The 11,284-nt window shown below is 33.3% G+C and overlaps 1 long non-coding RNA gene across 6 annotated transcripts; it reads left to right on the top strand.

Annotated features, from left to right (window-relative positions):
• Nucleotides 1–6,464: 6,464 nt before the first annotated feature.
• On the top strand, nucleotides 6,465–10,930 carry LOC111717118 (uncharacterized). 6 transcript variants are annotated; one of them, XR_002768681.1, is made up of 5 exons: nucleotides 6,465–7,363; nucleotides 7,602–7,658; nucleotides 9,250–9,314; nucleotides 10,217–10,422; nucleotides 10,799–10,930. It is a non-coding gene; the product is annotated as an uncharacterized LOC111717118 (long non-coding RNA). The 6 variants fall into 6 exon arrangements; XR_002768683.1 differs by lacking the exon at nucleotides 7,602–7,658 and having other exon boundaries at nucleotides 10,217–10,410; XR_002768678.1 differs by lacking the exon at nucleotides 7,602–7,658.
• The last annotated feature ends 354 nt before the right edge of the window (nucleotides 10,931–11,284 follow it).

The following is an 11,284-nucleotide window of genomic DNA, read 5'->3' as shown; positions in this document are numbered from 1 at the left end:
ACAGGAAGCTTATGATTCAAAAAATATCCAGGGAAAAACTCATCATCCAGTGCAGCTTGATTGAGATGAAGGGCAGTTATCTTGGGAAGTTATGGGTTTTGTTGCCACCCATAGGGTTCAAGATATGCAGGGTGGACCAGGTATCTTGAACCCATCATCTGGCTTCGCCATGATGATAGAAAACCTGCTTCCCCAGACCACCTCATCATTGTCACATAAGTTGCAGTGTTTGTATGATTTAAAGTATATTTGTTAATCAAACACAAAAACTTTTAAATAAATATAAAACTATTCAATGGAGTGTTGAAAAAAAAATAAAAGGGTGTAGGATTAAATAAGAATAATAACGATAAAGATAAATATAAATGTTTTTACATCTGGTATTTTTTTAATTTTTCATTTTTTAAAGATAAAAAAGATTGAAACCTCTCAATGTCAAATTAAAAAAAAACCTTTATCTAACCTGAAGTTCTAGGAGGACTCCAGGTCCAAGGTTTGGAGCACCTTGCACTGGAGGGGGAACGGGAATTCTGTCTCCTCGATGATCAATCGAATCTTCATTAGACTTTGTAGGCCAACAGTAGACTACCCTCCCTCCTAAAAAATAGCAAGTTATTTCCCAAAATTAGCATTTGAAGAAAAATGGTGGCCTATATAAGAAAACAGTTTTTATAAGGATGAGAATAATAGTTTTTTTCTTGAGGATTATTAATTAACATGGTATGTACACAAAGAGAACATGTTCACAATTAATTTAGAAGATGGGCGCGAAGCTCCCACTAAGGCTAGTATATGTATATAAGTGTTAAGAGGTTGTGATGAAACTAGAATATCTCACCTCTCAGTTTACCAGTGTGAGACTTCAGGGTTTTTATTTTAAAGGGTTTCAAAGTGTATCTTTAAATGACTATTATCTCTCACTTTGTGGGTCGCACATGTCTCAGGGACGTGCTGAAGATTTTGATTGTACCATGGTATAATAACTCCTCTTTATAACTCGAGGTATAGAAGATAACTCCAAAATAGTTTATGTATTTATTTATCCTCTAATTAGGTGATAACTGAAAACAAATCACAATTAGATTAGTATACATTATTGTAAATATATATAAAAATAGGAAAAGTATTTAAAGATAAAATCGGCTATTTATAAGGCGCGGCTTTTATGAATGGTAAATAAATGAGTACTTACATTACGGACATTATCTAGTTACAAGAGAGATTATCAATGTTCACAGGTTTAAAGCTTGCTTCATGGTTGATAGTCGACGTCTAAAAATATTGACGTTTAGATGATCAATCAATCAATCAACAGTACATAAAACAAATTAATATTTATATCTAACAGAGTTTTAGAGAATGATATAGGATCATTTTGTAGTTTATCTTCATAATTTCTACCAGACAGTCCAGATATCATATTAACAGCTCTACATTGTACCCGCTCTAGTACATCTTTGTCTGCAGCTGTCCAGGGACACCATGCTGAGACAGAAAACTCTAAATGGCATCTTACATATTGTTTATACAAGTCCAGGAAAACATGCCAATCTCTAAAATGGAATGCACATGAGATTGTTCCAAGCATATAGTTTGCTATTTTAGCAGCTTCTAGGCACTGGATAGAGGGTTTTAAATCATGTGACACTTTCACTCCAATATCCTTCTCTATTTTGACCTCAGATAACTTAATTCCATTCATAAAGTATTCATATTTGGGATTATTATGTCCAACATGAAGAATCTTTCATTTAGCAACATGAAATGACATACCACACAGATCTGCCAATTCACAGAGCAGGTTAAGACAGTCCTCTAAATTATCACAATCTTCCTCTGTTAGAATACATTGAGCGAGTTTGGTGTCATCTGCTAACTTTCTCAATATTGTAATAAGTTTGGTTAAGGTGTCTATATCATTGATAAATATCACAAAAGCTAATGGTCTGAGTACTGATCCTTGGGGTACACCTGAGAGTACAGGCTCCCAGGTAGATTGTTCTCCATTGATAATCACCCTTTGCCTTCTTCCTGTCAACCAGTTGTTAATCCATGAAAGTACATTTCCTTCTATGCTATGAGATTTTTAACTTTTGGATCAGTCGGTGTTTGGGCACTTTATCAAATGCTTTTGAGAAGTCTAGATAAATTATGTCCATAGGAATGTTACTATCACTCTCTAGCGTGATTTTTTCCATGAACTCTAATAGATAAGTTGCACACGATTTATGTTTCATAAAACCATGCTGAGATTTATTTAATAGGCTATTATTCACCAAGTGGTCAACAACTTGATCCTTGATGATGGATTCCATTACCTTACATTGTATTGAAGTAAGAGAGATAGGACGATAGTTTCCTGGTTCTTTCTTACTTCCCTTTTTAAAGATTGGTGCGATATTTCCATCTCTCCAATCTTGTGGCACAATTCCACTTCACATATATTTATTAAATATCACGGCCAGCGGTTCAGAGAGTACATTACTGAAAGTTTTGAGCAGTTTGGAGGACAGGTTATCAGGTCTGGCAGAATTTGAAGATTTCAGATTATCGATCTTAGTTTTAACCTCTGGTAAATAAGATGTCCGAGATTATACTATTGGAGGGGAGTGTATCAAGGTTTGGTATGTTATTCAGATTTTCTGTTGTGAAAACAGAACAGAAAGTGTTATTTAACAATGTAGCCATATCTTTTTTATCAGAGACAACTGTACCACAGGTTTTTTTCAGCAGTTCAATTCCAATTCTGGCTTTAGTTTTGTTTCGAACGTAAGAGTCAAATGGTTTTCTGCTCCCATATCTAGAAAGTTTTTTTTCAAAAGACCTTTTTGCACTGCGTACTGCTTTTATGGCTTGTTTTTCAGCTGCTTTGAACTTATCAAAGTTATTATTTGTTCGATTATTTTTATATGCTTTCCATAACTGTAATTTTCTGAGGATAAGTTTGAGAACCTTTTTAAGTCATCCAGGTGGGTTTATTTTTGTCTCTCCTTCTGATTTTAGGGACAAATAGTTCAACTCCTTGGGAAATAGTCTCTTTGAAAAAGTTCCAGCACTGTTGGGTATTCAGACTGGAAAATGTTGAACTCCAATCAATATCTTTTAAATATTGTTCCAGTGCAGGATAATTTGCTTTACTCCAGTCTGATACTTCTTGATTTGAGTTACAACAGTTGTTATTAAACATAATTTCTATGATTAATGTACTATGATCACTATTACTGATATTGCCCACGTCCTCAAGATTAATAACATCAGCAGGATTATTCACAATTACAAGGTCCAAAATATTTCCGCGAACATCAGTTGGGAAGTCAACCATATGATGGAGAAAGTTTGATTCAAGTGTTTCTAAAAATAATCTACCTTTACTGTCCACCAGGTTGTGTGTCCAGTCTACAAGAGGAAAGTTAAAGTTACCAATAATAATGTTCTTTTCTCCACTTAGACAGTTTATAATATCGCAGAGTTTCTCAGTGTTCTGCTTACTGGAGTTAGGGGATCTATATTTCACTGTAAATGTTAAAGTCTCAGAAGCATTGTTGGAAACTAATTTAAAATGTCAAAATTGGTTAAAATCACTGTTATTGTCGAGACATAAAACTTTGAGTCCAGTTCTCAAAAAAGCTAAAATTCCTCCACCACACCAGATGATTTGGAATAGCCAGATGGAAATTAGCAAAAACTACAAATCGTAAGACCTCACTTCAATATTGATTTAGTATAGTCACTTCAATTTTGGTGTGTGGGTGTAGGACGTCCCTAAAAGAATGATTTGATTTGATTTTGATTGATCAAAAACCGGATGCTCGATAACTTCATGATAAACTTGATGGTTGATATATTGATTGATTGATAACCTGGATGATTGATTGATAAAACGGATGATTAATTGATTAACCGGATGAATGATCAATAACCCGGATGATTAATCAATAAACTAAACAATTGATTACCAAGCAGATCGTGTATTGATTATCTAGGTCATTTATTGACAAACTGGATGATTGATTGATAAATTGGACTGCAGAACAGAAGCAGTTGTGAGAGGAGTTCCTAAAAACCTCCCTCAAATTAAATTTTAGAACTGATTGACTCATTATCATTGGAAAAAGACACCAAATACTCTTAACTTAAAGTGAAAATAAGGCACTTTCTTATAACTAGAAGTGAAAATAAGACACTTTTTTTATTCTTTTAGCCAAGAAGTGAAATTAGATACTTTTAGCTTATCTTTTGTTTTTCTGCTTTAAAAGTAAAAAAAATCACCTTGGGTTTTATTTTTAAGTGAAAAAAAGACACTTTTGAATAACCTGAGAATTGCCAAATACTTGGTATAATTTCTGGTACACTTTATGTACTGGGTTTGAATTCAAGTACCTATTTCTGCCGCTTTCTTACCTAGACTGACCGAGGATCAGAGAAAGAGACTGGAGATGCTGATCTGAATTTGTTCTGGGCTTTGTCACCATACTTAGGATGGGGTGTACCACATTTTACAAATCCCTGAACTAACATTTTGAGAAATTATTGTTTTTAAGCTATATCTTTGGAACAGATAGCACAGGGAAAACTAGTTTAAACCAATAACTATCCAGAACTAACATTACTAACACAAAAAACTATTCAAACCTAAGCTACTAACCCTAGTGATTAACACCACTGAGATTTTTAAGAAAAAAAGAAGGCTCTAAAAAGAAAAAAAATCAGGGGAAAAAATCAAAAAAGGATAAAAAAAACACCTAAAGAACTGAAAAAAAATATAGAAGTGAGAAAAAAAAACAAAAAAAGAAAATCCATTAAAAAAGAAAACCAGAAAAAAAAAGAAGAAGAAAAAGTTAGAAATAACAGAATTAAAGCCCACTCAGTGCAAAATTATTATTTAGTTTTTTGTTGATCTTTGCACCTAACAGTCCTCAAGGGGCCCACCGCCGGAATATTTGCCAGTTCCATAGGGGAGGTGTAAAGTTCTTCAAAATAAACCTGGTTCTTTCCGATTGCCAAATAGTTGGAGAAACAGTTTAATTCACTTGTGTTATTGTTTGACGGTTAAAAAACCATGTCGTTTCCTTGCATTAAATGCGACAAGAATGTTGCAAAAAATGCTAAAGCAGTGCGCTGCTTGTTTTGTGAGCTATGGATACATAAGGAATGTGCAGGAATCTCAGATGAAAACTTCAAGTTTATATGTGATCAGCAAGCTATGAATGGAGGTCACATGTGGGCCTGTAAATCATGCAAGGCAGGTAGTTACCTCTTAAGAAAAAACTGTCTGAGTTAGAAGATAGGATTGCAACTACTGAGCAGGCAACAAAGGAGAACGAGGAAAGGAGTGAGACCAATGCCAAGGATATAAAAGATATCCAAGATAAATTAGACAAAATTCCTGAGGAACAGTTGTCACTGGCTGAGAATAAGGAAGATGCTGTATTTGCAGAACTTCAGGATAGAGATTATAGGAAAGCCAATCTCATCATACACAAGCTGCAGGAACCTTCTAGTTCTCTACGTAATCCTCAAGAAAGTAAGGAGAAAGATATTGAGAGAGTCATGAAAGTTCTGAAGGAGATAAAATGTGAAAACATTAATTTTGAAGAGGATGTGAAATTTTGTGTCAGAATTGGAGAAAAAAGTAAAGATCCAAACAAAGTTAGGCCACTTCTCATAGGATTTAGAGACCATAGTTCAGGGACTACGTCCTAAGCAAAACTAGGTTTCTTGCTAATTCTTCTAACAAGGAGATAAACATAAATCCAGATCTGACAGCCAGACAAAGAAAGGAAGAGGATACCATAAGAAAAGAGGCTGAAAAAAGAAATGCTGAACTAAACCAGGATGAGGCTTTAAACTGGGAATAGAGGATGGTGGGACCTTGAGGTCACAGAAAATTAGTGAAGATGAGGAAAATTCATTCCAACACCAGGCAACCCTACAGAGGGAGAGTAAACAGCACCAAGAGAAACAGGACCCTGGACAACATGAAGTCCGGGGAGGAGGACTTGGAGCCAGCAGCCAAACGTTAAAAATATTATATTTTAATGCTCAAAGTCTGGAAAGTAAATTGGATGAGCTCAGTGCAAGTGTAGTGATAAACAACCCAGACATTATTATCATTACCGAAACCTGGTGCAATTTTAATATTGCTGATAGTATATTAACCATAAATGGTTATTTTATAGAACCTAACCTTAGAATTGATCGACTTGACACTGCCAATGGAATTGGTGGAGGAATTTTAGTTTACTTGAGAACCGGACTTAAAGTTTTATGTCTCGACAATAACAGTGATTTTAACCAATTTTGTCAATTTAAATTAATTTCCAACAATGCTTCTGAGACTTTAACATTTACAGTGATATATAGATCCCCTAACTCCAGCAAGCAGAATACTGAGAAACTCTGCGATATTATAAACTGTCTAAGTGGAGAAAAGAACATTATTATTGGTGACTCTACTACGCTTTACAGGGGTGTTTTCGACACCAGAATCCTCATGGCACCTATCAACTTTATGAATAGTTAATATAAATATTACGATAGACTGGGACTTATTTTAGTAAGAATTACATTTTCCCCCAGAATAGGGGAAAGAGGTGTATATATATGTTTATTTGAAAAATAATTACCATCAAAGATAAAAATGAAAATAGGTTGTTTGGTGTGGGGTAATTATGAAAAAAATGTATACCATCGTAAAGCCGTTTTGAGCCGTGCTTTAATAAAACAAATCCTGATAATGAATAATTTTCAGGTCTATGTATGTACTTGCTTGAACATATTTCCCCTGATCTTACCATGTCGCTTATAGCTGTTATTATACAGGGTTTCAAAATCACATTCTTCACATTTAAAAACCACTTTACATTTCTCTTCGTGTCTTTTTAAATTATCTTTCCGTGTAAAAGTCTTTTTACATGCGTACAATTGCAGTACTATTGAACAGTACATAACTTCGTAAAGTCACATGGTTTTTACCTGATTTAAAACTTTCTCTCCGGATATGTGATCAGTAGAACAGGAACAATAGTTAGCCACCGGCCCCCCTTCTATAAAGGGAAGACAACGAAGAAAAAAGATTAGTAAATAAATGAACAGCCTGAAGTTCACAAGTTTTTTTATGGAAATTATATTTGCTTCACTAATGTTTTAGATAATAACTATAAATATTGTTTACTCTTTTATTTTCCTAAAATGTTTCTTATTGACATAGACGAAAAAAACTTAAATAATCTGTCTTCTACATTTTAAAATTGTATTTCAGGATTTATTTCAAGATTGAAGAAAGAAAATCGGAGGCTTTCTACAGAGGTTTAAAGTCTCCGAGAAGAGATATCCGTAATCTGACTTCATACCCTGCTCCTAGGTAATTAGAACCGGCCACCATCTATAAAGGGAAGGAAAATATAATGTAAAAAGTTGATTTCTTCATTTTTAAAAGTATCGAAAAAAGCACTTTTCGGCACCCTGTTTTAAAATCAAAAACTTGGATATTTTTTTTCATTCATTTTATGGGCTATTGGGAGTATTTTTTTTTAAATTGGCTATTTTTGTCCAACGAGGCCGGAGATACAAAATTGGAGCCGACGGAGGTCACTTTTCAGAGGTTCAAAATCTCCGGAAAGAGATATTGGTAATTTGACATCATATCCTGCTCCTAGGTAATTATATAACATTATTTTTAAAATTAGAACCAGCCACCATCTATAAAAGGGAGGAAAATGCCTAAAAAGGGTGATTTGTCCAAAAAAAAATTTAAACACCCCGTAGCCCAGGAAAAAATTAATTTTTTGAAATTTATTTTTTTTTCATCAATGTGTTAGATAATAATTTAAATAATATCTTTTCTTTTACTCCGACATTTTTTATCAGAACTTGTCATTTTTTGCAATTAAAAAAAAATTTTAAAAACGCATTTTTTGACACCCTGTTATGACATCAAAAACTTTATTGAAAAAAAAAATTGTGTATTTTAGGGGTCATTGGGAGTATAAATTTAAAAAATGGACTATTTATGTCCAACGAGGCTGGAGATAAAAAATCGGAGCCGACGGAGGTCACTTTTCAGAGGTTCCAAGACTCTGGAAAGAGATATTGACAATCTGACTTCATATCCTGCTCCGAACAAATTATATGAGTCTGCTTTCAAAAATAGAACCGGCTGCTATTAATATTGAAAGAGATATTGCAAAATGTCTTACTTGCTTACTTCACTTCAGTGCCCAGGGAGGGGAGGAAGGCCAACCACATCAATCTCTAGTCCGAACCACATTCTCCTAATTTTCTCGTCCGAACCACCTCAAAATCCTCGTCCTTTCAATATTATTTTTTTAAGTGTCTAATCCTTCCATATAAAACCATTTTTTAAGAATCAAGCCACGTTAGGGCATAAATGAAATATCAAATTTTTGTAAATCAAAGTAAAAAGTTTCAATTGAATTAAAGATTTCAAGTTTAATGTCCTTAAAAATGTACACCTTTTTTACGCGCATTTTCAGATATTCCTGGTGTAGAATGCCGCAAATAATTCCAAGTTTATAGAATTTTAATCTTTTTTGTTAACTTTAGTGAGAACTATAGAATTTTTCCGGGTGGTTCCATGGGGAAAATTATGGGCAGAGGTATGCCGAATATTTATCTATTTATTTTATATCACGAAGGTTAGCCATTATGGAGGCAGAAGAGATTTAATTTTTACTTAAATAATGTTTGACATCATTCTCGTGGATTTGAAGATTCCAACATCTCAAAATCCTTGGAAAACTTTATTCTAGTCATGTTTTATGCCCTAACGTCGCCATATTTTTAAGAAATGTATTTATTTTCAAGGATCGGACACTTAAAAAAAATAATATCGAAAGGACGAGGATTTCAAGGTGGTTCGGACGAGAATATGAGGAGAATGTGGTTCGGACTAGAGATTGATGTGGTTGGCCTTCCTCCTCTCGCCCAGGCCCTGTAAGCGCATTAACGAACATAAAAATAAAATGTCGTCTTTCGATTAATTTTCAATTAAAATAATAATACGTTAATGTGAATGAATAAAATAAGGTTATAGATAAAGACGAATTTAAAATGATAATAGGATATGATATAAATGATATAAAATAGATTTGTTCAAAGAATTGTAGCTACTGAGGATCGTCATGATAGACGTGAAACATTATGTTTAGTATAATTATTTTTTTAATAAAAATGTGAAGTTAAAAACTGAAATAAAATAGATTTTACATATAAAGAATGTATATTTAGAGAGTCTGGAGGTGCATTACATCTGTCAGGACATAATATCAAGGTTCAAACATCTTCTAGTCCAGGTAGACAAAAATATAATGAACACTTTCATTTTTTTGAAAATGCTTTTATCATAAATTCTCCATGTGTGTAAGGAGAGGGAGGTGGCTGGTTGGGTGGGGGGGGGAGTTATGCGGCCATGAGCCCCCTCAGGATTAGATTAGTCTTGATATTAAGAAAAAGAGAGGATCATGCATTAATCTCGATATCCACCATTCTAAAGTTTTCAGCTCAGAACTCATAGTTAGAAATATCAAAGGTCTACGAAAACTGGTCGCAAAGATATTTTGATTAGAAATCAGAGTTTGGGGCAAAAAATTCTGTCTCTTAAGCTGAAAAGTGAAACAATTAAATAGGCAATGTTGAGATAAAAGAGAGTTAAGAACCTTGTAGACAAAACTTGTATGCAAATGTACCAATCTACAACGGTTGATCTTGATATCCACTGTGACAACTTTTAACTTGAAAGATAAGTGCAAAATCAATATATCTTAGTTATCCCTGTAGGCTACGATCAATTCGGGATATCCAAGAAGAATTGAATGAAATATAGCTTAAAGCCAAATCCCAAGATTAAGTTTTAACACTAAAGTTTTGACCTCTAACCTAAGTTCCAGCAAGGATTCACAATATCTAAAAACCATTATCCAGAATCAAATCAAAAACGACTTTTTAAAAAAACCTATGATTGAATTTCCTCTGCAGACTGCAATAACAAAATAACTAAAAGTCTTCATTATCCAATGAGTGGGTCGTTTTCAAAGTCTTATTCTTTGGGGGTAACCCTGTAGGCCTTATTTTAAAAAAACTGTTTTTCTAAATATATAGGAGTAACTCAATAAAATGATTTCAAGTTGTTTTAAGTTAATAAAAACTTTTCTATATTAATATTCAAGAAAAAACGAATTTAATGGTTTTTATTTAGAATTTAATATTTATGATATTAATGAATGAAACCTATCTACTACTGCTACACTAATAGAAGAATATTCTCCAAGACAGAATTCAATCATGCCGACCATACATGTAGTTCAGATAGTTCTTATTCTTCATGTTCAGGTAGTTCAGGTATTTCTTCTTCAAGTAGGCGTTCAACTTCAGGCAGTTAAACATCTACAAGTAGCAGTTCAGGTAGTTCTACATCTACAGTTTGGAGTGTAGGTAGTTCTAATTCTACAGGTAGGAGTTCAGGTAGTTCTACATTTACAGGTAGGAGTTTAGGTACTAGGTAGTTCTACATCTACAGGTAGTAGTTCAGATAGTTCTACTTCTTCAAGTAGAAGTTTAGGTAGTTCTAACATCTACAAGTAGAAGTTCATGTAGTTCTACTTATTCAAGTAGGAGTTCATTTTTCAGGCCATTCTATATTATAAATGCATATTATACATGTGGATCCTGGACCCAAGTTTTTTGTTGCGGATGCAATGCACTGAAATAATGCATGTTTTTTATAGTAAATTATTCACTAGCATAAAAATAGATTTATAGATTTTGTTTCTTTTTTCAGATCTTGAGAGGGACTGAGACTTTTTGTGAAATTGTAGAAAAAGCATATTTGAATCTAAGAAAATTTATTGTGAATTTTATAACAGATCTGTGATTTTTTTAAACCAAAATAAAAATTTTTACAAAACTGTAACTCGTTGATTAGAAAGTTCTTAAAAATGGAGTTTTTGAAAATTTAAATAGATGAAAAGTTATTTTCTTGCATTTTTAGAACAAGGAAGCAATCTTATATCGGTAATCTACAGAGCGTCCCATATCATATTAGACTATCTCCAAGCTTTAACGACAAAAAAATAAACACAATAATACTCGAAAAACCTAGTATTTTCTGCAAAACAATATTAATACTCGCCTTATATTCAACTTTTTAAAATGATTCATTCTTCTTTAATTTTCTGATAAGTCCTGACAATCGAAATTGAGATCCATTGACGATCTAATATGATGTGGGATTTATAGAGCAGATCCTGGAAAATATGGTAATATG

Source organism: Eurytemora carolleeae, unplaced genomic scaffold, assembly GCF_000591075.1.
Source record: "Eurytemora carolleeae unplaced genomic scaffold, Eaff_2.0 scaffold2378, whole genome shotgun sequence".
In the NCBI taxonomy this organism is placed as follows: Eukaryota; Metazoa; Arthropoda; class Copepoda; order Calanoida; family Temoridae; genus Eurytemora; species Eurytemora carolleeae.
The sequence above is the reverse complement of the archived record's forward strand: the minus strand, read 5'-3'. Positions and strand labels throughout refer to the sequence as shown.